Here is a 23,849-nt window from a genome sequence, read left to right on the forward strand (position 1 = left end):
GAAAAGATAAGTTTTAAACAAGAAAATGCAACATAGACAGAACTCAATTTAACTACTTCAGTTCCTATCATTCCCCCCTTTGACATCTTTATTCTTCACAATCTGGAACACTGGATCCTGCAACGACAGCTGATAGTGCCCTATTCACCAGGTACTATCCCAGGCCAACGGGTTGCCCGAGGGAGACAGGTATCTTCTTTTACCCTCTCCATCCCCCAGTTACTAAGGCCACGTCTGTCATCACAAGAGTACGCTCCTTCATGCCAGAAATGAGATGTCAACCTAAAACCCCTACTGGTAACCATTTATATGCATTGTCTCCACATATCCAGTACATGTCACTAGGTAGGTCCCATAGGGCTGAATGTTGTAATACCAGTCTATGAACCAGATCTATGAACGCAGATACATTCTGAAGCATACACCAATTTGGAAGTTGTCCTAAAGGGCTACAATAGCCTACATCGGGATTTCCACAGGTGGGAGTTCCTTTCTCATATCCAGATGACTCATTGCAAGGTATATTACCTGAAATATTAAAACAAGTTTCATTATTGCCCTGGGGAAATAAATTGGAATACTCCCAGGACGTGTTATGCAACCTTCTTTCTAGCAGTATTGGTTTGAAGGCATCAGTAAAGTGGGAAGTTACATTAAAACTAACTTGTAGGCCATACATTGGAATTTGCCCCAGGTAGGTTAATCGAGTTCTATTCCTGGGTACCCAAGCCCCCCTTTATATGCCAGATATTGAAGGTGTGCATTACTTCCTGAAAGGTTACCCTGCCACCAAGGGTATCCTACCCATCCCACAATAGGTATTCCAACAGTTGTGTTCCATAACTTCACATTATTTGTGGCATTATTAGCAAGTGTATCAGAACAACTGGTCCAGGCAAATAATTCCTCGGGTGGCACAGGAATAACAAGGAACGGAATACTAGTGGCTGATACTGGTGAATGTGTGCAGATCCAGCAATCTGCTGGAGGCTGAGTGTCATTTAACCAATCATTCAGTAATTTTTCATGATGTTGTATAAACTTATTATTCAAGGACATTGGAGAATTTAGATTGTCCCACGCAGCTACCATTATTACAGATAATGCAACAAAACTAAACCAAAACATTATGCACTCTTATGCTTTGTTAACTCCTGTGGCTAGTTTGCAATGTGATGCGTGGATCCAGGTTGGTCGTCCTTCCAACTTAACAGAAGTAGGCGTTGTCAGGAGTACTTGGTAAGGTCCCTGATATCGGGGTTCAAGGGTCTTTCTGGAGTGTTTCTTGACATATACGTAATCACCAGGTTGCAGACAGTGAGTTCCTTCCACACTATCTGGATCTGGAATGGAAGAGAAAACTAGAGAATGCATTTGAGTTAAATGCTTTTGCAACTGGATTACATAACTTGTCAAATTATCCACATTGAGTGTTAAGACCTGTGGGTAGTACAACCCTGTGTTTGGTGGTCTTCCAAACAGTATCTCGAAGGGTGACAGTTTAGCTTTCCCCGTGGGTGTGTGCCTTACTGAGAATAATGCTAATGGGAGACACTCTGGCCATGGTCTATGGGTCTGCTTCATGGTTTTCTGTATTTTCAATTTTAGTGTCCCGTTCATTCTTTCTACCTTCCCTGAACTCTGTGGGTGGTAGGGTGTATGAAATGCTTGTTCTACACCTATCATTTGCATTACATTTTGCATTACCTCAGCAGTAAAGTGTGTACCTCTGTCTGATTCAATTGTTTCAGGGACACCGAATCGTGGTACTAGTTCCATCACCAGTTTCTTTGCAGTAGCTCGAGCTGTAGCCGTTTTCACCGGGTAGGCCTCTGGCCATCCAGAGAAGAGATCTACACATACTAGGATATTTGCATACACTCCTACCTTGGTAACTGTATGTCGTCAATCTGCCGTCTCTGAAACGGGTAGAGAGGCCTAGGTGTCGCTTTCTTAGGGACTTTTACTGTTTTACCTGGGTTGTGCTGTGCACAGATGAGGCATGATTGTACAAGTTTCGCGGCTGCGTAACTGAAACCAGGAGCGATCCAGAAGGCATCTACCATGGCACACATGTGACTTTTTGAGGTGTGATTGGGGCCATGTGCTGCTTGCGCCATGATTGGGAACAGGGACTTTGGTGGGCACATTTTATCCTTATTCTCCCATACTCCATTTGAGTTCAGCTCAGCTCCCAGTCTCCCCCGGTGTACCTTCTCTGTTTGGGCAGCCTTTTGCTGGAGGGATTTCAGGACATCTAGACCCAATGTGGCTGGAATACGCTGACTCCCCGCCACCGTCCACTGCTCTCTCTAGGCCGCCTTGTGCTATTTTAGCAGCCTCGTTCGCCCTTCTATTGCCCTCTACCTCCACGGAGTCACCTTTGTGTGTGCTTTTACCTTGACAATGCCAAACTGGACTGGTAACATCAATGCCTCCATCAATTGTTTCACCAGCTCTGCATTTTTAATGGGCTTCGAATCTGTGAAAATATTAGCGACTTTACCTGCAGCGGCTCTACACGCCTCAGTGAGTGCTTTCAACTCTGCCTCCTGCGCCGACATGTGAGGAGAGAGTGGTTCCGCTCGGATTACCTCATGTGAGTATACTACTGCATATCCAGTGTAGAATCGTCCATCCTGGTGGTATCTGGGGCCATCTACAAAAAAGAAACTCAAAGTCTGCATTAGGAACAGGTTTTTCATGAATGTGTGCAAACCCAACTGTCTCCTGACTCATCAGTTCTATGCAGACATGTTCATGCGTCATGTCAAAGTATCCTTCCTCACTTGCTAATACGGTCACCAATTCCCCCTTTTCTGAATCCACAGGCAGGAGGGTGGCTGGATTCAGAACGTTACATCTTGTGAGGAGTGACATACTCAGGAATTAGTAGAGCACACTCAAGTTGGAGCTATCTGGCCATAGACAGATGTTTTGGTTGAACTTGTAGGAGTATGGCATGGATGTCATGTGGGGAATAGATTGTCAAAAGAAACGTCAGTGTCATCTCACATGCCTTCCCTATTACGTCTCCACTTTTTTCCTTGTGCTCCAGCATACATGACAGGTCGTTTTATTGTCCTTGTTTGCTCAATTTCTTTAGCTACCTTAAGGAGGTCTTTCAGATCTACATGTCTCCATTCAGGTCTGGCTGTCTGTACTGCGTCTCGTAAGTCTTTGTTCATACCGTCAATGAATGCATTCACCAGTATTCTAACATCAAGTGGGTTTATGCAAATGTACCCCATGTCTGCCCATTTCAGCTGTAACCGTCCAAAGTACATCTCTACACTCTCTCCTTTTTGCTGTGTCACATTAGTCAGGAGTACAGACTGCTCTGATTGTTCCACTGCAGCCCATTGTCTTAGTGACTCACAGTACGTCTCCCCAGATCGTGCAGTTTTATCATCCATGCCCCAAGCCTGATTCTTTGTCACATCTGTGTGTGTCTTAATTATATGTCCTAGTGCGTCACCTGCCTTTAAACTCACCAACCTCTCTAGGTCTGCCCAGGTACACTTATATGTCTGCTGTACTTCCTTTATGTGTCTGTAAAACAGGAATGGTTGGTCTTCAGGGTCAGGCAGCTGCTTCAGCAAAGCTAGCTGGTCAGAGGGGCTCCAGGGACAATACTCCTGCATCTTTCTTATTCTAGTCACACTTCTAGGTCCTGATGGGGTTGGTCGTCTGATGTCTACTGTCAGCTTACTCCTCAAGGGCCAATGTCCCCACTACCCACTATCCACACTATTATGTCAGCTTCTTATGATCTTGTCTGGATAGGATTTAGTGCAATTCTCTTAGGTCAGTAGCACAGGTCACACAAGTAGCTATTCAGTCTGGGTTTGTCTGAGTCTGACCACAGTGTTTACAAGTCCATCTGTTTTGTCTGGGTCTCTGGTTACACTTTGTCAATCAAACATTCATAATACACCTTCCATACTGCTGCACATTCTCAAGCATCATTTATTCACTTGCTATTTTCTTCCCTTGTCTGTGCCTTTTTGTACATCCAAACATTCACACTCTAGTATTTTTGCCTTTTTCAATATTTGTCCCACTTGTTTTACTGCTTCCTTCCTGCTCTGTCTTTTGTAATTTGACACAATTTGCTATACAAATCAATCACACAACTAGAAGCAGGTTCAAACACATTAATGACCAAGCAATCACTTACAATGACCAAACAATCACTTACAATTCCCTTCTAAATTAGGCACCATATCTTACTTTTAACTTCCAATCTTCAATTAAGTACTGTTGCTTTAAAATGCACAAATCTTTCAGCGCGTACCTTACGGATAGAATTACAGAGAATTTTGAGCACAGCTCACACTCAGCAGAGATAAGAGCGAAGGGAGAAGAAAAACTGCGCAGCGCCATCTTTCCTCCCTCCCGTCAGAATGCAGCGTCGTCCTTCACAGAATTCTGTAGTTCTTTAGACTTATCAAAATCAATTTCTACAAAGAAACTCAAAATCACGGGATTTCACTGTAAGGGTAGATAACTGTATAATGAGATTAACCATGCCTTGCCCTTTTTCTGGCCAAATGCATTCAGGAAACTTTACAATGTAATGCCACATATAACACGAACTATATCATTACTCAATTCATTCAGTCTCAGATGTAGATTTGAAATATCTATAACGCATCTGTCCGGGATTCCACCACAACTAGAAAGGTCACAAATCTCTTGACACAAAAATGATGTGTGATGATTCATTCATACGTGCTCATTCACTGATTTTTTTTTTTTTATTTTTTTTTTACTCAATTACTCATCTCTCATCTTATTCAAAGGTTCTCATAGACATATATACAAGGATTCACACAGCCTGCCTATCTTGCACTTTGGATTTGATTAATACTTTTTCCAGGTTCTTTGCTGCACTACTTCCATATCTATCCTCAATTATATCACATAACCGGTCTCCTTCTTCAGGTGTCTTTCCCTGACTGTTCCCCATCTTTCTATCCTGTTTCTCTTGTTTCTTCCTGTTAGTCCCCTGCCTTAGGTGGTGTATTGGGTAAGCTCAAGACTAGGCTCTACTATACCTCGTTACCTTCTTCCTAAGGTGCCAACAGGTTAAACGGGGTGTCTGTTCCTCCTTGTACTACGTGTCTCGTGTACTTATATGCTAGGTAGCATCCGAACAGTAACACTCCCACAACACACAGGATTGTAAACAAAGTATCCATTTATCGGGGTTCTTCAGTCATATCCTGTCACAGGCTCATTTCGTGGTCCTGTGCTCATTCGGTCACACTCTTATCTGTCACAAGGTTTATTCGTAAAGGGTGTTGATTTAAGCTTAGGCGGTGACCTCCCCGAAAGGACGCTGTCACATGACCCAGTTAGGCAATATCACCACTCTTTGAACGAATACCTACTGTGCAGCTTATTTGTCTACTTTCCACAGTCCTTCAAATCAAGGCAGTCACTCAACAACCTCCTCTATTCCTAGTGCGGAACCGTCTATTGTGAAAAACTTGTCCGTCCAGGCTGCGCAGTATGAACTGTTCACCCAGCCTTATATTCCGTAATGTCAGACCTCTCAACATGTCACTCAATGGGACATGTGTATTCAATGCTAACAATACCCACCACTGTTCTCCCTTCTTGAAGTGATGAAACTTTTTATGTTTGTGTCTGGGGTTGTCCCTGCAAATGTCCAATCACCATACCCGTTATGATTTGCATCAGTTCTTCTCCTAAAAATAGCAGTACACAGGCAGAATCTGCAATAGCCTCTCATTCGGACAGGAATTACATATGCGTGTCACACCCGATTTCCTCAGAGTTCTTATATGGACCTAATTTTATGGCCCCCTCCTCTACTAGATTCCCCTTGATACGGACCTTAGTTATAATGATAGATTATGAAGAGCAGAGAAGAGAAGAATTGATCTCTTACCTGGCCAGGTGTTTAGGTCTGCTGTTCACAATTTCATCAGTAACTGGAGTGGTCTGTAGATCGGGTAGTCTTGGAGAGGTGCATATATAAGGTCCCTGTTTCGGGCGCCAGGAAACTGTCGGGATCCCTCAGATATCTCTTTCTTCTGAAGGACCGATGTTCTTGGGTGTAAGGCACCATATGTCTCTAATTGATTGCTTCGTCGAGAAGGATAACACAGACACAAGCTGTATAATACCACTCGGGATGCCTGCCAAGACGCCTCTGGCTTATCAGTTAGGCTTCCATCTTTTATAGCAAAGAATTTAAACATTTACAGACATGCGCAGTATAAAAAATGATTTCACAACTTGTTTTCTACAAAGAAAGTCATGTAGGCTAAAAAGCAGGAGTATTTGACCTTGGTTCACAAGGGAACAGAAAAGATAAGTTTTAAACAAGAAAATGCAACATAGACAGAACTCAATTTAACTCCTTCAGTTCCTATCACCATCCTCCTGAAAGTTCCCTGTTTTGATCCCGGGCAGAAACATGTGGCTTTTCTTTATTTTGATCACAAACGTATATTGTTGGCTTAATTAGCCTTAGTTAGCATATTCTATTGCTGGTTTAATGAGCATTACTTTTACCAATGTGATTATTTCTACCTGTTTTTGCTTTTGGCAAGCATGTGTGTTTTTGACAGTGTCTAAGGTGTTCCTAATTCAAGGAACACCTGATAAGATCAAGGTGCGAAAGCAGGCATCTAGGTGCTTTTTCTTTTTGGCTTTTGGACAAAGGCATGAGAATGTTTTGTGGAGCATGGTTTTGTTTCCCTGTTTGTTCTTTTTCTCCAATAGCCTGACAAATGAAAGGTTCCTGTGTTGCAAAATGCACTTTGTCCTGTCTTCAGACATAGAGGAAGACCTCTTGACTTTGGCTGGCTGTTTTTTTCTTTTTCAAGTTCATTTCAGCATGTTTAAACATCTTTAGCTTTGCATGGAGTTTCTGAAGTGTAGTGGTTGTCACGTTCACCTCACACGCAAACGGTCCCCAGTTCAAAACTGGATAGAAGCATGACATTAGGTGTTGATATTAAAGCTTTTGACGTTGAGTCTTTGTTCTCGATGGCTCATCATGACCACAGTAACCTTCCTCAGCCGGTTTCTGTAGTGTAGTGGTTATCACTTTCGCCTAACACGCGAAAGGTCCCCAGTTCGAAACTGGGCAGAAACACGCTGTTACCCTTTGGTATCCAAGCTTTTGACTTTCAGTTCTTGATCTCGATTACTTGTTGTCACCACAGTAAGCGCTTGCATCCGGTTTCTGTAGTGTAGCCGTTATCACGTTCGCTTCACACGTGAAAGGTCCCCAGTTCGAAACTGGGCACAAACACAGCTTTTTCTCTTGGAAAACGATCTTTTTGACTTTCAGTGCTTGTTGTTTATTGCTTGCCATGACCACAGCATTTTTTGTTCGTTTATATCGGTTGGTTTCTGTAGTGTAGCGGTTATCACTTTTGCTTTACACGCGAAAGGTCCTCAGTTCGAAACTGGGCAGAAACACAGCGTTCCTCTTGCAAACTAGCGCTTTTGACAATGAGTGCTTGATCTTTAATGCTTGCCATGACCACAGTAAACGCTCTTGTCTGGTTACTGTAGTGTAGTGATTGTCCTGTTTGTTATACTCCTGAAAGTTCCCTGTTTTGATCCCGGGCAGAAACATGTGGCTTTTCTTTATTTTGATCACAAACGTATATTGTTGGCTTAATTAGCCTTAGTTAGCATATTCTATTGCTGGTTTAATGAGCATTACTTTTACCAATGTGATTATTTCTACCCGTTTTTGCTTTTGGCAAGCATGTGTGTTTTTGACAGTGTCTAAGTGTTCCTAATTCAAGTAACACCTGATAGGATCAAGGTGCGAAAGCAGGCATCTAGGTGCTTTTTCTTTTTGGCTTTTGGACAAAGGCATGAGAATGTTTTGTGGAGCATGGTTTTGTTTCCCTGTTTGTTCTTTTTCTCCAATAGCCTGACAAATGAAAGGTTCCTGTGTTGCAAAATGAACTTTGTCCTGTCTTCAGACATAGAGGAAGACCTCTTGACTTTGGCTGGCTGTTTTTTTCTTTTTCAAGTTCATTTCAGCATGTTTAAACATCTTTAGCTTTGCATGGAGTTTCTGAAGTGTAGTGGTTGTCACGTTCACCTCACATGCGAACGGTCCCCAGTTCGAAACTGGATAGAAGCATGACATTAGGCATTGATATTAAATCTTTTGACGTTGAGTCTTTGTTCTCGATGGCTCGTCATGACCACAGTATCCTTCCGCAGCCAGTTTCTTTAGTGTAGTGGTTATCACGTTCGCCTAACACGCGAAAGGTCCCCAGTTTGAAACTGGGCAGAAACACGCTGTTACCCTTTGGTATCCAAGCTTTTGACTTTCAGTTCTTGATCTCGATTGCTTGTTGTCACCAAAGTAAGCACTTGCATCCGGTTTCTGTAGTGTAGCTGTTATCACTTTCGCCTCACACGCGAACGGTCCCCAGTTCGAAACTGGATAGAAGCATGACATTCGGCGTTGATATTAAAGCTTTTGACGTTGAGTCTTTGTTCTCGATGGCTCGTCATGACCACAGTAACCTTCCGCAGCCGGTTTCTGTAGTGTAGTGGTTATCACGTTCGCCTAACACGCGAAAGGTCCCCATTTTGAAACTGGGCAGAAACACGCTGTTACCCTTTGGTATCCAAGCTTTTGACTTTCAGTTCTTGATCTCGATTGCTTGTTGTCACCAAAGTAAGCACTTGCATCCGGTTTCTGTAGTGTAGCTGTTATCACTTTCGCCTCACACGCGAACGGTCCCCAGTTCGAAACTGGATAGAAGCATGACATTCGGCGTTGATATTAAAGCTTTTGACGTTGAGTCTTTGTTCTCGATGGCTCGTCATGACCACAGTAACCTTCCGCAGCCGGTTTCTGTAGTGTAGTGGTTATCACGTTCGCCTAACACGCGAAAGGTCCCCATTTTGAAACTGGGCAGAAACACGCTGTTACCCTTTGGTATCCAAGCTTTTGACTTTCAGTTCTTGATCTCGATTGCTTGTTGTCACCACAGTAAGTGCTTGCATCCGGTTTCTGTAGTGTAGCGGTTATCACGTTCGACTCACTCGCGAAAGGTCCCCAGTTCGAAACTGGGCAGAAACACAGCTTTTTCTCTTGGAAAATGATCTTTTTGACTTTCAGTGCTTGTTCTTTATTGCTTGCCATGACCACAGCATTTTTTGTTTGCTTGAATCGGTTGGATTCTGTAGTGTAGCGGTTATCACGTTCGCTTTACACGCGAAAGGTCCTCAGTTTGAAACTGGGCAGAAACACAGCGTTCCTCTTGCAAACTAGTGCTTTTGACAATGAGTGCTTGATCTTTAATGCTTGCCATGACCACAGTAAACGCTCTTGTCTGGTTACTGTAGTGTAGTGATTGTCCTGTTTGCCTTCCTCCTGAAAGTTCCCTGTTTTGATCCCGGGCAGAAACATGTGGCTTTTCTTTATTTTGATCACAAACGTATATTGTTGGCTTAATTAGCCTTAGTTAGCATATTCTATTGCTGGTTTAATGAGCATTACTTTTACCAATGTGATTATTTCTACCCGTTTTTGCTTTTGGCAAGCATGTGTGTTTTTGACAGTGTCTAAGTGTTCCTAATTCAAGTAACACCTGATAGGATCAAGGTGCGAAAGCAGGCATCTAGGTGCTTTTTCTTTTTGACTTTTGGACAAAGGCATGAGAATGTTTTGTGGAGCATGGTTTTGTTTCCCTGTTTGTTCTTTTTCTCTAATAGCCTGACAAATGAAAGGTTCCTGTGTTGCAAAATGCACTTTGTCCTGTCTTCAGACATAGAGGAAGACCTCTTGACTTTGGCTGGCTGTTTTTTTCTTTTTCAAGTTCATTTCAGCATGTTTAAACATCTTTAGCTTTGCATGGAGTTTCTGAAGTGTAGTGGTTGTCACTAGAGTTGAGCGACTTTTGGTTTTTTAGGGTCGCGTTTCGTTTCGTGAAACCCGACTTTTCCAAAAGTAGGGTCGAGCAAGATCGTCCGATTATAGGGAGAAGTCGGGGTCGTCCCGAAACACGAATCCCAATGTAAGTCAATGGGGAATAAAAGTCGGCAGTGAGAGGAGGACAGGAAACACACCTACAGTGCCCATTTGAATGCCAAAAGCATCAATTCTTCTTACTTAAGCTTGTCAACCTTAATTAACTTCATAATACAAGTTACGCACTGAAAAATGGGGGTTATTTGGCTAAATTTGTGGGGGGGGAGGGCTGGCTGCAGGTTTTCATGTGCCCTGGGCGAAAGAGCGCCCCTTTAACACATACCACAACTCATCATGCTCCGATACGGCAGAGAAATAGCGGTATAGTACAATGAAAAATACCTCACTTTTTACATCTCATGACGAGGCCCATCTATTTCTCCATACAAAATCATTGGTCCCATATAATGTTTGAAACAGTATATGATGAGCTCCACATAATGCTACAGTATATGTTGGTCCCCATGGATGAAGCTCCACTGTCTTATGGGCCCAAATAATGCTCCAAACATAATGGGCCCCATTTCTAATGCTCTAGTGTATAATGGGCCCTGTAAATGCTGCTCCAGTGTCTGATGTCCACCTTTGGAATGTTCCAGTGTATGGTGGGCCCCATCTATCATTCTCCAGAGTATAGTGCGCCTCAAAAATTGCTGTCCCAACATAGAAAACAATCAAATAAGTCTCCTCGCTAGGGAATCCCTGTACTTGTCTGGACAGGTGCTGTAGCTTGCTTAACAGCTCGCCAGCCGTTCTCACGCCCAGTATGGATTGCACGTGATTGCACAAACGTTAGAAAGGGTACCGTATCCCTGGATAACATGTATGGATAGCGTACACATTCAAAATATATGTCTATACAGCATGAGGCAGGCTCAGACGGTGTTAGGGCCAGTATGGATTGCACGTCATTGCACAAAGGTTAGAAGGGGTACCGTATCCCCGGATAACATGTATGGATAGCGTACACATTCAAAATATATGTCTTTACAGCATGAGGCAGGCTCAGAGAGTGTTAGGCCCAGTATGGATTGCACGTCATTGCACAAAGGTTAGAAGGGGTACCGTATCCCCGGATAACATGTATGGATAGCGTACACATTCAAAATATATGTCTATACAGCATGAGGCAGGCTCAGACGGTGTTAGGCCCAGTGTGGATTGCACGTCATTGCACAAAGGTTAGAAAGGGTACCGTATCCCCGGATAACATGTATGGATAGCGTACACATTCAAAATATATGTCTATACAGCATGAGGTAGGCCCAGTATGGATTGCACGTCATTGCACAAAGGTTAGAAGGGGTACCGTATCCCCGGATAACATGTATGGATAGCGTACACATTCAAAATATATGTCTATACAGCATGAGGCAGGCTCAGACGGTGTTAGGCCCAGTATGGATTGCACGTCATTGCACAAAGGTTAGAAGGGGTACCGTATCCCCGGATAACATGTATGGATAGCGTACACATTCAAAATATATGTCTATACAGCATGAGGCAGGCTCAGACGGTGTTAGGCCCAGTATGGATTGCACGTCATTGCACAAAGGTTAGAAGGGGTACCGTATCCCCGGATAACATGTATGGATAGCGTACACATTCAAAATATATGTCTATACAGCATGAGGCAGGCTCAGATGGTGTTAGGCCCAGTATGGATTGCACGTCATTGCACAAAGGTTAGAAGGGGTACCGTATCCCCGGATAACATGTATGGATAGCGTACACATTCAAAATATATGTCTATACAGCATGAGGCAGGCTCAGACGGTGTTAGGCCCAGTATGGATTGCACGTGATTGCACAAAGGTTAGAAAGGGTACCGTATCCCTGGATAACATGTATGGATAGCGTACACATTCAAAATATATGTCTATACAGCATGAGGCAGGCTCAGACGGTGTTAGGACCAGTATGGATTGCACGTCATTGCACAAAGGTTAGAAGGGGTACCGTATCCCCGGATAACATGTATGGATAGCGTACACATTCAAAATATATGTCTATACAGCATGAGGCAGGCTCAGACGGTGTTAGGCCCAGTATGGATTGCACGTCATTGCACAAAGGTTAGAAAGGGTACCGTATCCCTGGATAACATGTATGGATAGCGTACACATTCAAAATATATGTCTCAGGAGGCAGGCTCAGACGGTGTCAGGCACAGTATGGATTAGACGGCCCAGATTGCACAGCGGAGGAGCAGGGAGAGGTAAAGATTGCAAACGCTGGGGCCCTTGCCAAGCAAGGGGGGCCCACTCGTGGGCGTCGGTACTGGCACTGGGCCCCTCATAGTACAGCGGTGTGTCTGACGGCGGGTGTGCACCACCACAGTCAGAGACACTTGATTGCACTATGAGGGACCCTGTGCCAGTGCCCGCGCCCAAGAGTCGGCCTACCCACCTGTCCAGGGCAACGGCACTCGCACGGTGTCGTGCGTTAGGTGGTGACCACGGCCATGGGGGGGAGGCAGCACAGTTAGGGAGTTTTAGAAAGTGGCATATGTTGATGTTGGACATTCAACTGATGCAAAAGGCGAAATAGGTGAAGTACCAGGAAGAGGTGGACCAAAGCAAGCCATTTTTCTGTCACCCTATGTGTCATCAGGGGAAGGTGGGACAAAATCCTTGGAAACCCATGCATGGTTCATTTTAATGAAGGCTAGATCATCCACATTTTGGGTTTACAGACGGGTCCTTTTTTCTGTCAGGATTGATCCAGCTGCACTGAAGACTCTTTCCGATATCACAGTTGCAGCTGGGCAAGCGAGCTCCTGTAAGGCATATTGTGCCAATTCAGGCCAGGTGTCCAGTTTAGCGGCCCAATAGTCAAAGGGGAATGACCTGTGTGGGAGAACATCGATATGGGAGGAAAAGTAGTTTGTAACCATAGTTGACAACTGCTGTCTCCTGTCACTTTCCATCAATGCAGTATTACCAGTTGTGTGAGCGGTATTTGAAAAATCAGTCCACAACATTGTGATGAAACCCCTGTCTCCAACGCCACTTCTGCTGTGTGCACCACGAACACCTCTGCCAAGCTGCCCCCGGCCCGTACGGCTCATGTGAGAACCATCACCGCTGCTGTGTGCTGGGAATGCCTCAAGCAACCGATTTACCAGAGTTGCTTGTTTATTAGCCAATATTAGGTCAAGGTTCTCCTGTGGCATGATGTTTTGTAATTTGCCTTTATAGCGTGGATCCAGGATGCTGGCCAACCAGTAGTCGTCATCGTTCATCATTTTGGCTATGCGGGGGTCCCTTTTTAGGATCCGCAAGGCATAATCTGACATGTGGGCCAATGTTCCCGGTGTCAATGATGCACTGCGAGTGCTGGGTGGAGGAGCACTTTCTGGCAAATCCACATCCCTCCAGTCATGCACAAACCCTGTACCAGACCTTGCCACGCCAACATTTTCACTTGCCCCACGAGATGCATCCTCCTCCCCTAAGTAATCATCCCCATCATCCTCCTCCTCCTCCTCTTCTTCCTCCACCTCGTCCAGGAGAGGTCCCTGAGCAGACAATGGCTGAATGTCATCAAGGATTCCCTCCTCCTCTTCCTCCTCATCAACATTGGCTGCAGACGCCTGCTCCTTAAGGTGCGTCAAAGTTTGCATGAGCAGACGCATAAGTGGGATGCTCATGCTTAGGATGGCGTCGTCTGCGCTTACGAGCCGTGTGCATTCCTCAAAACACTGAAGGACTTTACAAAGGTCTTTCAGCTTCGACCACTGCACGCCTGTCAACTCCATGTCTGCTCTCAAAGTGCCTGGCCGTGTATCCTCCCACAAATGCATTATGGCCTGCCTCTGCTCGCACAGCCGCTCTACCATGTGCAGGGTGGAGTTCCACCTTGTTGCAATGTCGATAATGAGGCGGTGGTTGGGAAGGTGGAGCAATCGCTGCAGCTTCTGCATACGAACGGAGTGTACAGGCGACCGGCGGATGTGCGCGCACAGTCTTCGCACCTTCTGGAGCAGGGCTGTTAACTCCGGATAATTTTTGAGGAAGCACTGCACCACCAGGTTCAAGGTGTGAGCCAAGCAAGGTATGTGGCTGAGTTTTGAAAGGGCTATGGCTGCCACAAAATTACGGCCGTTATCACTAACTACCTTGCCTGCCTCAAGATGTACACTGCCCAGCCATGACTCAGTTTGTAGCTTCAAGTACTCGGCCAGCACCTCGGCGGTGTGTCTGTCGCCCAAACACATCATCTGCAACACAGCCTGCTGACGCTTTCCACTAGCTGCTCGATAGGGGGACACATCGTGTGCAACAGTGGCAGCTGCAGATGGAGTGCTCGTACGACTGCGCTCTGTGGACGAGCTGTCGCTTCTGGAGGAGGAGGAGGAGGAGGGTCGAACGCCTACAGCCAACTGTTTCCTATACCGTGGGCTAGGCAGCACTGTCCCACCACCGCTGTCCCCTGTGGACCCTGCATCCACCACATTAACCCAGTGCGCAGTGATGGACACGTAACGGCCCTGGCCATGCCGACTGGACCATGCATCAGTTGTGAGGTGCACCTTTCCGCTCACTGACTGCTTGAGTGCATGGACAATGCGGTCTTTCACATGATGGTGGAGGGCTGGGATGGCTTTGCGAGAGAAGAAGTGGCGACTGGGTAGGTCATAGCGTGGTACTGCATAGGCCATGAGTTCGCGGAAAGCTGTGCTTTCCACCAACCGAAAGGGCATCATCTCAAACGAGATTAGTTTGGCAATGTGGGCGTTCAAACCCAGTGTACGCGGATGAGAGACTGAGTACTTTCTTGACCTACTCATAGTGTCTGGGAGGGTGAGCTGGACTTGAGAGCTGCATATGGTGGAAGTAGCGGTGGACAGGGCGGACTGAGAGAGGGTTGATGATGGTGATGGAGTTGGTGTTCTTTCTGATGGCCTAGAATCAGTCTTTCGTTGATATAACAGTGGGATTCCCTGACTGCTGTGGCCTTGCAACGACACCTCAACATTTGCTGCTGTGCTAACCGGTGGGCTTACAGTGGGGGAAACAATGTAGCGTTGCTGACTACCTTCGTTGTGATCAGTTGCACATGTGGCACTTGAGGTTTGGTGTTGTGTCCACGCTTGCAAGTGCATGCTGGTTAAATGTCTAAGCATGCAACTGGTATTCAAATTTTTCAGATTTTTCCCTCGGCTAAAGGTCTTTGTGCACTTCTTACAGATAACCTTGGCCTGATCATGAGGATTTTGTTCAAAAAAGTGCCACACTGCACTCTTCCTACTTTGGCAGACATTTTGCGGCCTAGCACGCTGTGATCTTTTGACCCTCTGGACAAGCTGTCCAGCAACTCTTTTGATGTTTGGAACCTGTCTTTGGAGTGCTCCGGGCCTGCCAGATAACAGCTGTTGCGATGTCGATGTCTGCTGTGGATGCTCCTCATCTGAGCTATTGGAAGCAGCACCCTCTTCCCCCAATGGATGCCAATCTGGGTCAACAACTGGGTCATCCATCACCTCCTCTTCTATGTCATGTGCACCTTTCTCTGTGTCACCGTGTATGGTGGTATAGTGTGCGGGAAGGGGCACCTGAGTCTCATCAGGGTCAAAATCTGGCTCTGTACACTGCGAGGACAATGTAGTGCTCTGAGTGAATGTACCAGCAGAATCATCCATCAGCGGCTGTGCATCAGTGCACTCCATGTCAGATTCATCTTGGCCTGGGTAATTCACCATTTGACTTGATAATCCAGGCATGGTATGTGAAAACAGCTCCATGGAGTAATCAGTAGTATGGCCTGCGTCATCCTTCAATCTTGGTTGGGGTGAAGGACACAAGGAAAGGTGTGGTTCATGAACATGAGCCTCCAATGACGACTCAGTGCTTTTACTTTTTACAACTGAAGAAGAGGAGGCGATAGAGCTGGAGGCTGAGTCAGCAATGTAAGACAAAACTTTTTCCTGATGCTCTGCCTTTAAAAGCGGTTTGCCAACTCCTAGAAAACTAAGCGTTCGAGTCCTTATGTAGCCAGACGATGACACAGGGTCAGCACCACCTGCATTCGGTCCTATTTTGCTCTTGCCACTACCATCAGATCCACCACCAACACCATCATTACCAGCTGCCAACCCCCGCCCAATTCCACGGCCTCTTCCACCAGCCTTCCTCATTTTTGGTAGAAATGTAGACAAAATCCAACAAACTATATAGTAATGTAAAACAAGGTACAAGGTGTCTATAGGACAGGGGAGTTTTAGAATTTCTGCACACACTTGTGGACAGTGGACACTTGTGGATTGTGTGCGGCCCTCTGATATCTGAGCGCTATGTGACACGCTCGATGGCACAGCTGCCTGTGACCAAAGTGACGAGAGGATAATGGAGATTTTGAATCTCTGCGTACACTTTTGGACACTGGACACTTGTGGATTGTGTGAGGCCCACTGATATCTGAGCGCTATGTGACACGCTCGATGGCACAGCTGCCTGTGACCAAAGTGACGAGAGGATAAGGGAGATTTTGAATCTCTGCGTACACTTTTGGACACTGGACACTTGTGGATTGTGTGAGGCCCACTGATATCTGAGCGCTATGTGACACGCTCGATGGCACAGCTGCCTGTGACCAAAGTGACAAGAGGATAATGGAGATTTTGAATCTCTGCGTACATTTTTGGACACTGGACACTTGTAGATTGTGTGAGGCCCACTGATATCTGAGAGCTATGTGACACGCTCGATGGCACAGCTGCCTGTGACCAAAGTGACGAGAGGATAATGGAGATTTTGAATCTCTGCGTACACTTTTGGACACTGGACACTTGTGGATTGTGTGAGGCCCACTGATATCTGAGCGCTATGTGACACGCTCGATGGCACAGCTGCCTGTGACCAAAGTGAAGAGAGGATAATGGAGATTTTGAATCTCTGCGTACACTTTCGGACACTGGACATTTGTGGATTGTGTGAGGCCCACTGATATCTGAGCGCTATGTGACACGCTCGATGGCACAGCTGCCTGTGACCAAAGTGACGAGAGGATAATGGAGATTTTGAATCTCTGCGTACACTTTTGGACACTGGACACTTGTAGATTGTGTGAGGCCCACTGATATCTGAGCGCTATATAACACGCTCGATGGCACAGCTGCCTGTGACCAAAGTGACAAGAGGATAATGGAGATTTTGAATCTCTGCGTACACTTTTGGACACTGGACACTTATAGATTGTGTGAGGCCCACTGATATCTGAGCGCTATGTGACACGCTCAATGGCACAGCTGCCTGTGACCAAAGTGACGAGAGGATAATGGAGATTTTGAATCTCTGCGTACACTTTTGGACACTGGACACTTGTGGATTGTGTGAGGCCCACTGATATCTGAGCGCTATGTGACACGCTCGATGGCACAGCTGCCTGTGACCAAAGTGATGAGAGGATAAGGGAGATTGGATTGCTTTTAAAAAAGCAGTTTGCGGAGCATTGGGTAAACAGCAATGCCAGCGTGTCAGGAAGCCTTAAAAGGCAGCCCAACAACCAACACCACTGATACACCACAATATAGCCTCCCCTTGCACTGCACACAGTGACTTGTGTGTTGTGCAGGCCAAATCGCTAGCAGCAGAAGCAGTTTTTTTGTCTTCTTCCCTGCCTAACGCTCTCCCTACAGAATCAGCAGCAACCTCTCCCTATACTAAGATCGGCAGAAGTAAGATGGCGGTCGGCGTGCACGCCCTTTTATACCCCCTGTGACGCCCACCAAAGCAAGCCAATCACTTGCATGCCCTTCTGAAAGATGGTGGTGACCAGTGCCTAGGTCATCACGTTGCCCACAGTGTCCGTGGATCCTGATTGGCTGAAAAAGAGCGCAAAACAAACTTTTGAAACGCGACTTTGGCGCGTAAGTCGCCGACCTCGTGGCCGACCTCATCCTAGGGTCGGGTTTCGTTTCATGAAACCCGACTTTGCCAAAAGTCGGCGACTTTTGAATTTTTTCGACCCGTTTCGCTCAACTCTAGTTATCACGTTCGCCTAACACGCGAAAGGTCCCCAGTTCGAAACTGGGCAGAAACACGCTGTTACCCATAGAATCATAGAATCATAGAATCTTAGAGTTGGAAGGGACCTCCTGGGCCATCTGGTCCAACCCCCTGCTCAAAGCAGGATTCGCTAAATCATCCCAGTCAGATGTCTGTCCAGCCTCTGTTTGAAGACTTCCATTGAAGGAGAACTCACCACTTCTCGTGGCAGCCTGTTCCACTCATTGATCACTCTAACTGTCAAAAAGTTTTTTCTAATATCTAATCTGTGTCTCTTCCCATTCAGTTTCATCCCATTGCTTCTAGTCTTTCCTTGTGCAAATGAGAATAAAGTTGATCCTTCTACAATGTGACAGCCCTTTAGATATTTGTAGACAGCTATTAAGTCTCCTCTCAGTCTTCTCTTTTGCAAACTAAACATTCCCAAATCCTGCAACCTTTCCTCATAAGACAGGGTTTGCAGACCGGTCACCATTCTGGTCGCTCTTTTCTGAACTTGCTCCAGTTTGTTGATGTCTTTTTTAAAATGTGGTGCCCAAAACTGGACACAATATTCCAGATGAGGTCTGACCAAAGAGGAGTAGAGGGAAATAATGACTTCACGTGATCTAGACTGTATGCTTCTGTTAATACATCCTAGAATTGCATTTGCTTTTTTGCTGCTGCATCACACTGTTGACTCATATTCAGTCTGTGATCTATTAGTATACCCAAGTCTTTTTCACATGTGCTGTCACTTAGCCCTATTCCTCCCATTCTATATATGCTTTTTTCATTTTTATTGCCCAGATGTAGTACTTTGCATTTCTCCCTGTTAAAAACCATTCTGTTAGTTGCTGCCCACTTCTCCAGTTTATTTAAATCTTTTTGAATCCTCTCTCTCTCCTCTCTAGTATTAGCTATCCCTCCTAGCTTTGTGTCATCAGCAAATTTAATCAGTTTACCCTCAATTCCTTCATCTAAATCGTTGATAAAGATGTTGAACAATACAGGGCCCAGGACAGAGCCCTGTGGTACCCCACTTGAGACATTCTTCCAACTGGATGTGCAGCCATTTACGACCACTCTTTGGGTCCGATCACTAAGCCAGTTATGAATCCACCTAACAGTTGCCTTGTCCATTCCATACTTAGTCATTTTTTCAATAAGGATTGTATGAGAGACTTTGTCAAATGCTTTGCTGAAGTCAAGATATACTATATCTACAGCATTTCCTTGATCCACCCAATCAGTGATACCGTCATAGAAGGAAATTAAGTTAGTCTGACATGACTTATCAGTTACAAACCCATGCTGACTCTGTTTAATCACTTCATTCTTATCCAGGTATTGACATACATGTAGTTTAATAATTTGTTCAAAGATCTTTCCTGGTATAGAAGTCAGACTCACCGGCCTATAGTTGCCTGGGTCCACCTTCTTCCCCTTTTTGAAGATAGGAACAACATTTGCTCTTCTCCAGTCTTCTGGCACTTCTCCTGTTCTCCAAGAATTTTCAAAGATTATGGAGAGGGGTTCAAAAATTTCTTCTGCTATCTCCTTCAGTACTCTGGGGTGTAATTCATCTGGACCTGGAGACTTGAATTCATTTAGGTTAGCTAAGTGTTTCCTCACTATCTTTCTGTTTATAGATATCCTGGATTCTTCTATTCCCTTAATAGGACAGTGAATAACAGTTGATGTTGCATTTCCTTTCTGAGAGAAAACAGATGCAAAATAGGAATTTAAAAGTTCAGCCTTCTCAACATCCTGTCTTACCATTTCATCATTTTCATCCTGTAAAAATACTATAGCATCTTTGACTTTTCTTTTACTTTTGACATATCCCCAAAATCCTTTATTATTGCTTTTGACATCTCTTGCAAGCCTCAGTTCATTTTCAGCTTTAGATATTCTGATTTGTGCCCTGCAGGTTCTGCAGACAGCATTATATTCTTCTTTAGATATGCCTCCCTCTTTCCATTTTATAAACATTTTTTTCTTCCTTTTTAGCATGTGCTTAAGTTCTGTGTTCATCCATCCTGGTTTCCTTAAATGCTTCCTATTCTTCCCTCTTTTCGGAATTGTTAACAACTGTGCTTTGAGAATTTCATTTTTCAAGATTTCCCATCCTTCCTGGACATTTTTGTCTTTAAGGATATCCAGCCATTGGATCCCTCCAATTCTCTTTCTGAATCCCTTAAAATCTGCCTTTCTGAAATCTAACCTTGACGTCTGAGTCTTCACAGGTCTTCCACCTCTAGTTATCCAAAATTCTAAAATAGCATGGTCGCTACCTCCTAGGGTCCCAGCCACTTTTACCTCCTCAACCATTTCCTCCCTTTGGTATCCAAGCTTTTGACTTTCAGTTCTTGATCTCGATTGCTTGTTGTCTCCACAGTAAGCGCTTGCATCCGGTTTCTGTAGTGTAGTGGTTATCACGTTAGCCTAACACGCGAAAGGTCCGCATTTTGAAACTTGGCAGAAACACGCTGTTACCCTTGGGTATCCAAGCTTTTGACTTTCAGTTCTTGATCTCGATTGCATGTTGTCACCACAGTAAGCGCTTGCATCCGGTTTCTGTAGTGTAGCGGTTATCATGTTCGCCTAACACGCGAAAGGTCCCCAGTTCGAAACTGGGCAGAAACACAGCTTTTTCTCTTGGAAAATGATCTTTTTGACTTTCAGTGCTTGTTCTTTATTGCTTGCCATGACCACAGCATTTTTTGTTTGTTTGAATTGGTTGGTTTCTGTAGTGTAGCGGTTATCACATTCGCTTTACACGAGAAAGGTCCTCAGTTCGAAACTGGGCAGAAACACAGCGTTTCTCTTGCAAACTAGCGCTTTTGACAATGAGTGCTTGATCTTTAATGCTTGCCATGACCACAGTAAACGCTCTTGTTTGGTTACTGTAGTGTAGTGATTGTCCTGTTTGCCATCCTCCTGAAAGTTCCTTGTTTTGATCCCGGGCAGAAACATGTGGCTTTTCTTTATTTTGATCACAAACGTATATTGTTGGCTTAATTAGCCTTAGTTAGCATATTCTATTGCTGGTTTAATGAGCATTACTTTTACCAATGTGATTATTTCTACCCATTTTTGCTTTTGGCAAGCATGTGTGTTTTTGACAGTGTCTAAGTGTTCCTAATTCAAGTAACACCTGATAGGATCAAGGTGCGAAAGCAGGCATCTAGGTGCTTTTTCTTTTTGGCTTTTGGACAAAGGCATGAGAATGTTTTGTGGAGCATGGTTTTGTTTCCCTGTTTGTTCTTTTTCTCCAATAGCCTGACAAATGAAAGGTTCCTGTGTTGCAAAATGCACTTTGTCCTGTCTTCAGACATAGAGGAAGACCTCTTGACTTTGGCTGGCTGTTTTTTTCTTTTTCAAGTTCATTTCAGCATGTTTAAACATCTTTAGCTTTGCATGGAGTTTCTGAAGTGTAGTGGTTGTCACGTTCACCTCACACGCCAACGGTCCCCAGTTTGAAACTGGATAGAAGCATGACATTAGGCGTTGATATTATAGCTTTTGACGTTGAGTCTTTGTTCTCGATGGCTCGTCATGACCACAGTAACCTTCCGCAGCCGGTTTCTGTAGTGTAGTGGTTATCACGTTCGCCTAACACGCGAAAGGTCTCCAGTACGAAACTTGGCAGAAACACGCTGTTACTCTTTGGTATCTAAGCTTTTGACTTTCAGTTCTTGATCTCGATTGCTTGTTGTCACCACAGTAAACACTTGCATCCGGTTTCTGTAGTGTAGCGGTTATCACGTTCGCCTCACATGCGAAATGTCCTCAGTTCGAAACTGGGCCGAAACACAGATTTTTCTCTTGGAAAATGATCTTTTTTACTTTCAGTGCTTGTTCTTTATTGCTTGCCATGACCACAGCATTTTTTGCCTTTTTGAATCGGTTGGTTTCTGTAGTGTAGCGGTTATCACGTTCGCATTACACGCGAAAGGTCCTCAGTTCGAAACTGGGCAGAAACACAGCATTTCTCTTGCAAACTAGCGCTTTTGACAATGAGTGCTTGATCTTTAATGCTTGCCATGACCACAGTAAACGCTTTTGTCTGGTTACTGTAGTGTAGTGATTGTTCTGTTTGCCATCCTCCTGAAAGTTCCCTGTTTTGATCCCGGGCAGAAACATGTGGCTTTTCTTTATTTTGATCACAAACGTATATTGTTGGCTTAATTAGCCTTAGTTAGCATATTCTATTGCTGGTTTAATGAGCATTACTTTTACCAATGTGATTATTTCTACCCGTTTTTGCTTTTGGCAAGCATGTGTGTTTTTGACAGTGTCTAAGTGTTCCTAATTCAAGTAACACCTGATAGGATCAAGGTGCTGTCGGGAACCCTCAGATTACTCTTTCATCTGAAGGACCGATGTTCTTAGGTGTGAAGCACCATATGTCTCTAATCAATTGCTCCGTCGATAAGGATAACACAGACACGGGCTGTATAATACCACTCGGGATGCCTGCCAAGACGCCTCTGGCTTATCAGTTAGGCTTCCGTCTTTTATAGTAAAGAATTTAAACATTTACAGACATGCACAGTACAAATGATTTCACAACTTGTTTTCTACAAAGAAAGTCACTTAGGCGAAAAAGCAGAGGTATTTGACCTTGGTTCACAAGGGAGACGTCTGAGACATCTCCTCGAAGAACAGATAAGGTTTTAAACAAGAGAATGCAACATAGACAGAACTCAATTTAACTCCTTCAGTTCCTATCATTCCCCCCTTTGACATCTTCATTTTCCACAATCTGGAACACTGGATCCTGCAACAACAGCGGATAGTGGCTCGTTCACCAGGTACTATCCCAGGCCGACGGGTTGCCCAAGGGAGACAGGTCTTCTACCTTCTTCATCCCCCAGATACTGAAGCCACGTCCATCATTGCAAGAGTACGCTCCTTCATGCCAGAAATGAGATGTCAATCTAGGACTCAAAGGAATAATAGTTAAATTCTTGTTGTTTACAGTCAAACTTCCTTATCTATTTCTACATCTTTTCTTGCATACAGAGATACACCAAAAAACAAGTTTCAATAGCACATATATTACGAAGATACAAACAACAATACGTAATAGACTTAGTATAATCCCAGTTATCCAGCCTCCAATACCCTTAAACCAATTAGCTGGATTAAGAAAGGAGAATGTATCTGACCACCAACTATCCTTAGTACGATCATTGTCTTTATTGTACTGATCTCTAAGTTTTTGAACATCCTCTATTTTTGATCTTAACTTTAAACTACTGTTGGGATCTATATAATGACAGCAAGCTGGTCCGATGACTTGACACATACCTCCTTGCGCTGCAGTTAAATAATCTAATACTATGGTATGCTGATTAGTGGCTATGATGAGCTGATTTTGGACAGCAACGGTGGTGTTCAATATATCCAATATATCCCATATTTGGTCATCTAAGTAATCTGTAGCCCTGACTAATTTATCCCACATTTGAGTAATCATAGGATAAATAAAAATAGAACTGACAATTTTATTAGCCACACTCATCTGCACTATATGTGGTCTCCCAGAGAGGCGAGGTGTATTGTCAGCAGCTCTTTTGTACAACGTGTGTTTAGGTATGCTCTGAGTATTCAACTGGTCATTCGGAATAACAAAGGTAGCTGGAGTCAAACGACCCAGAGTACAAGCACCTTTTACCCCTACTGGCAACCATTTATATGCATTGTCTCCACATACCCAGAACATGTCACTAGGTAGGTCCCATAGGGCTGAATGTTGTAATACCAGTCTATGAACTAAATCTATGAGCGCAGATACATTCTGAAGCATACACCAATTTGGAAGTTGTCCTAAAGGGCTACAATACCCTACATCGGGATTT

At 44.5% G+C, this 23,849-nt stretch overlaps 4 non-coding genes across 4 annotated transcripts; all 4 read left to right on the top strand.

Annotated features, from left to right (window-relative positions):
- The first annotated feature begins 7,062 nt into the window (after positions 1 to 7,062).
- Positions 7,063 to 7,135, top strand: TRNAV-AAC (transfer RNA valine (anticodon AAC)). The gene has a single exon. It is a non-coding gene; the product is annotated as a tRNA-Val (tRNA).
- Positions 7,136 to 7,391: 256 nt separating this feature from the next.
- TRNAV-UAC (transfer RNA valine (anticodon UAC)) lies at positions 7,392 to 7,464 on the top strand. Its single transcript has one exon. It is a non-coding gene; the product is annotated as a tRNA-Val (tRNA).
- A 13,091-nt stretch (positions 7,465 to 20,555) lies between these two features.
- Positions 20,556 to 20,628, top strand: TRNAV-AAC (transfer RNA valine (anticodon AAC)). The gene has a single exon. It is a non-coding gene; the product is annotated as a tRNA-Val (tRNA).
- A 1,267-nt stretch (positions 20,629 to 21,895) lies between these two features.
- TRNAV-UAC (transfer RNA valine (anticodon UAC)) lies at positions 21,896 to 21,968 on the top strand. The gene has a single exon. It is a non-coding gene; the product is annotated as a tRNA-Val (tRNA).
- Positions 21,969 to 23,849: the final 1,881 nt, after the last annotated feature.

The sequence above is a fragment of the Dendrobates tinctorius genome, unplaced genomic scaffold (genome assembly GCF_039654945.1).
Source record: "Dendrobates tinctorius isolate UK_male_01 unplaced genomic scaffold, ASM3965494v1 ptg000432c, whole genome shotgun sequence".
In the NCBI taxonomy this organism is placed as follows: Eukaryota; Metazoa; Chordata; class Amphibia; order Anura; family Dendrobatidae; genus Dendrobates; species Dendrobates tinctorius.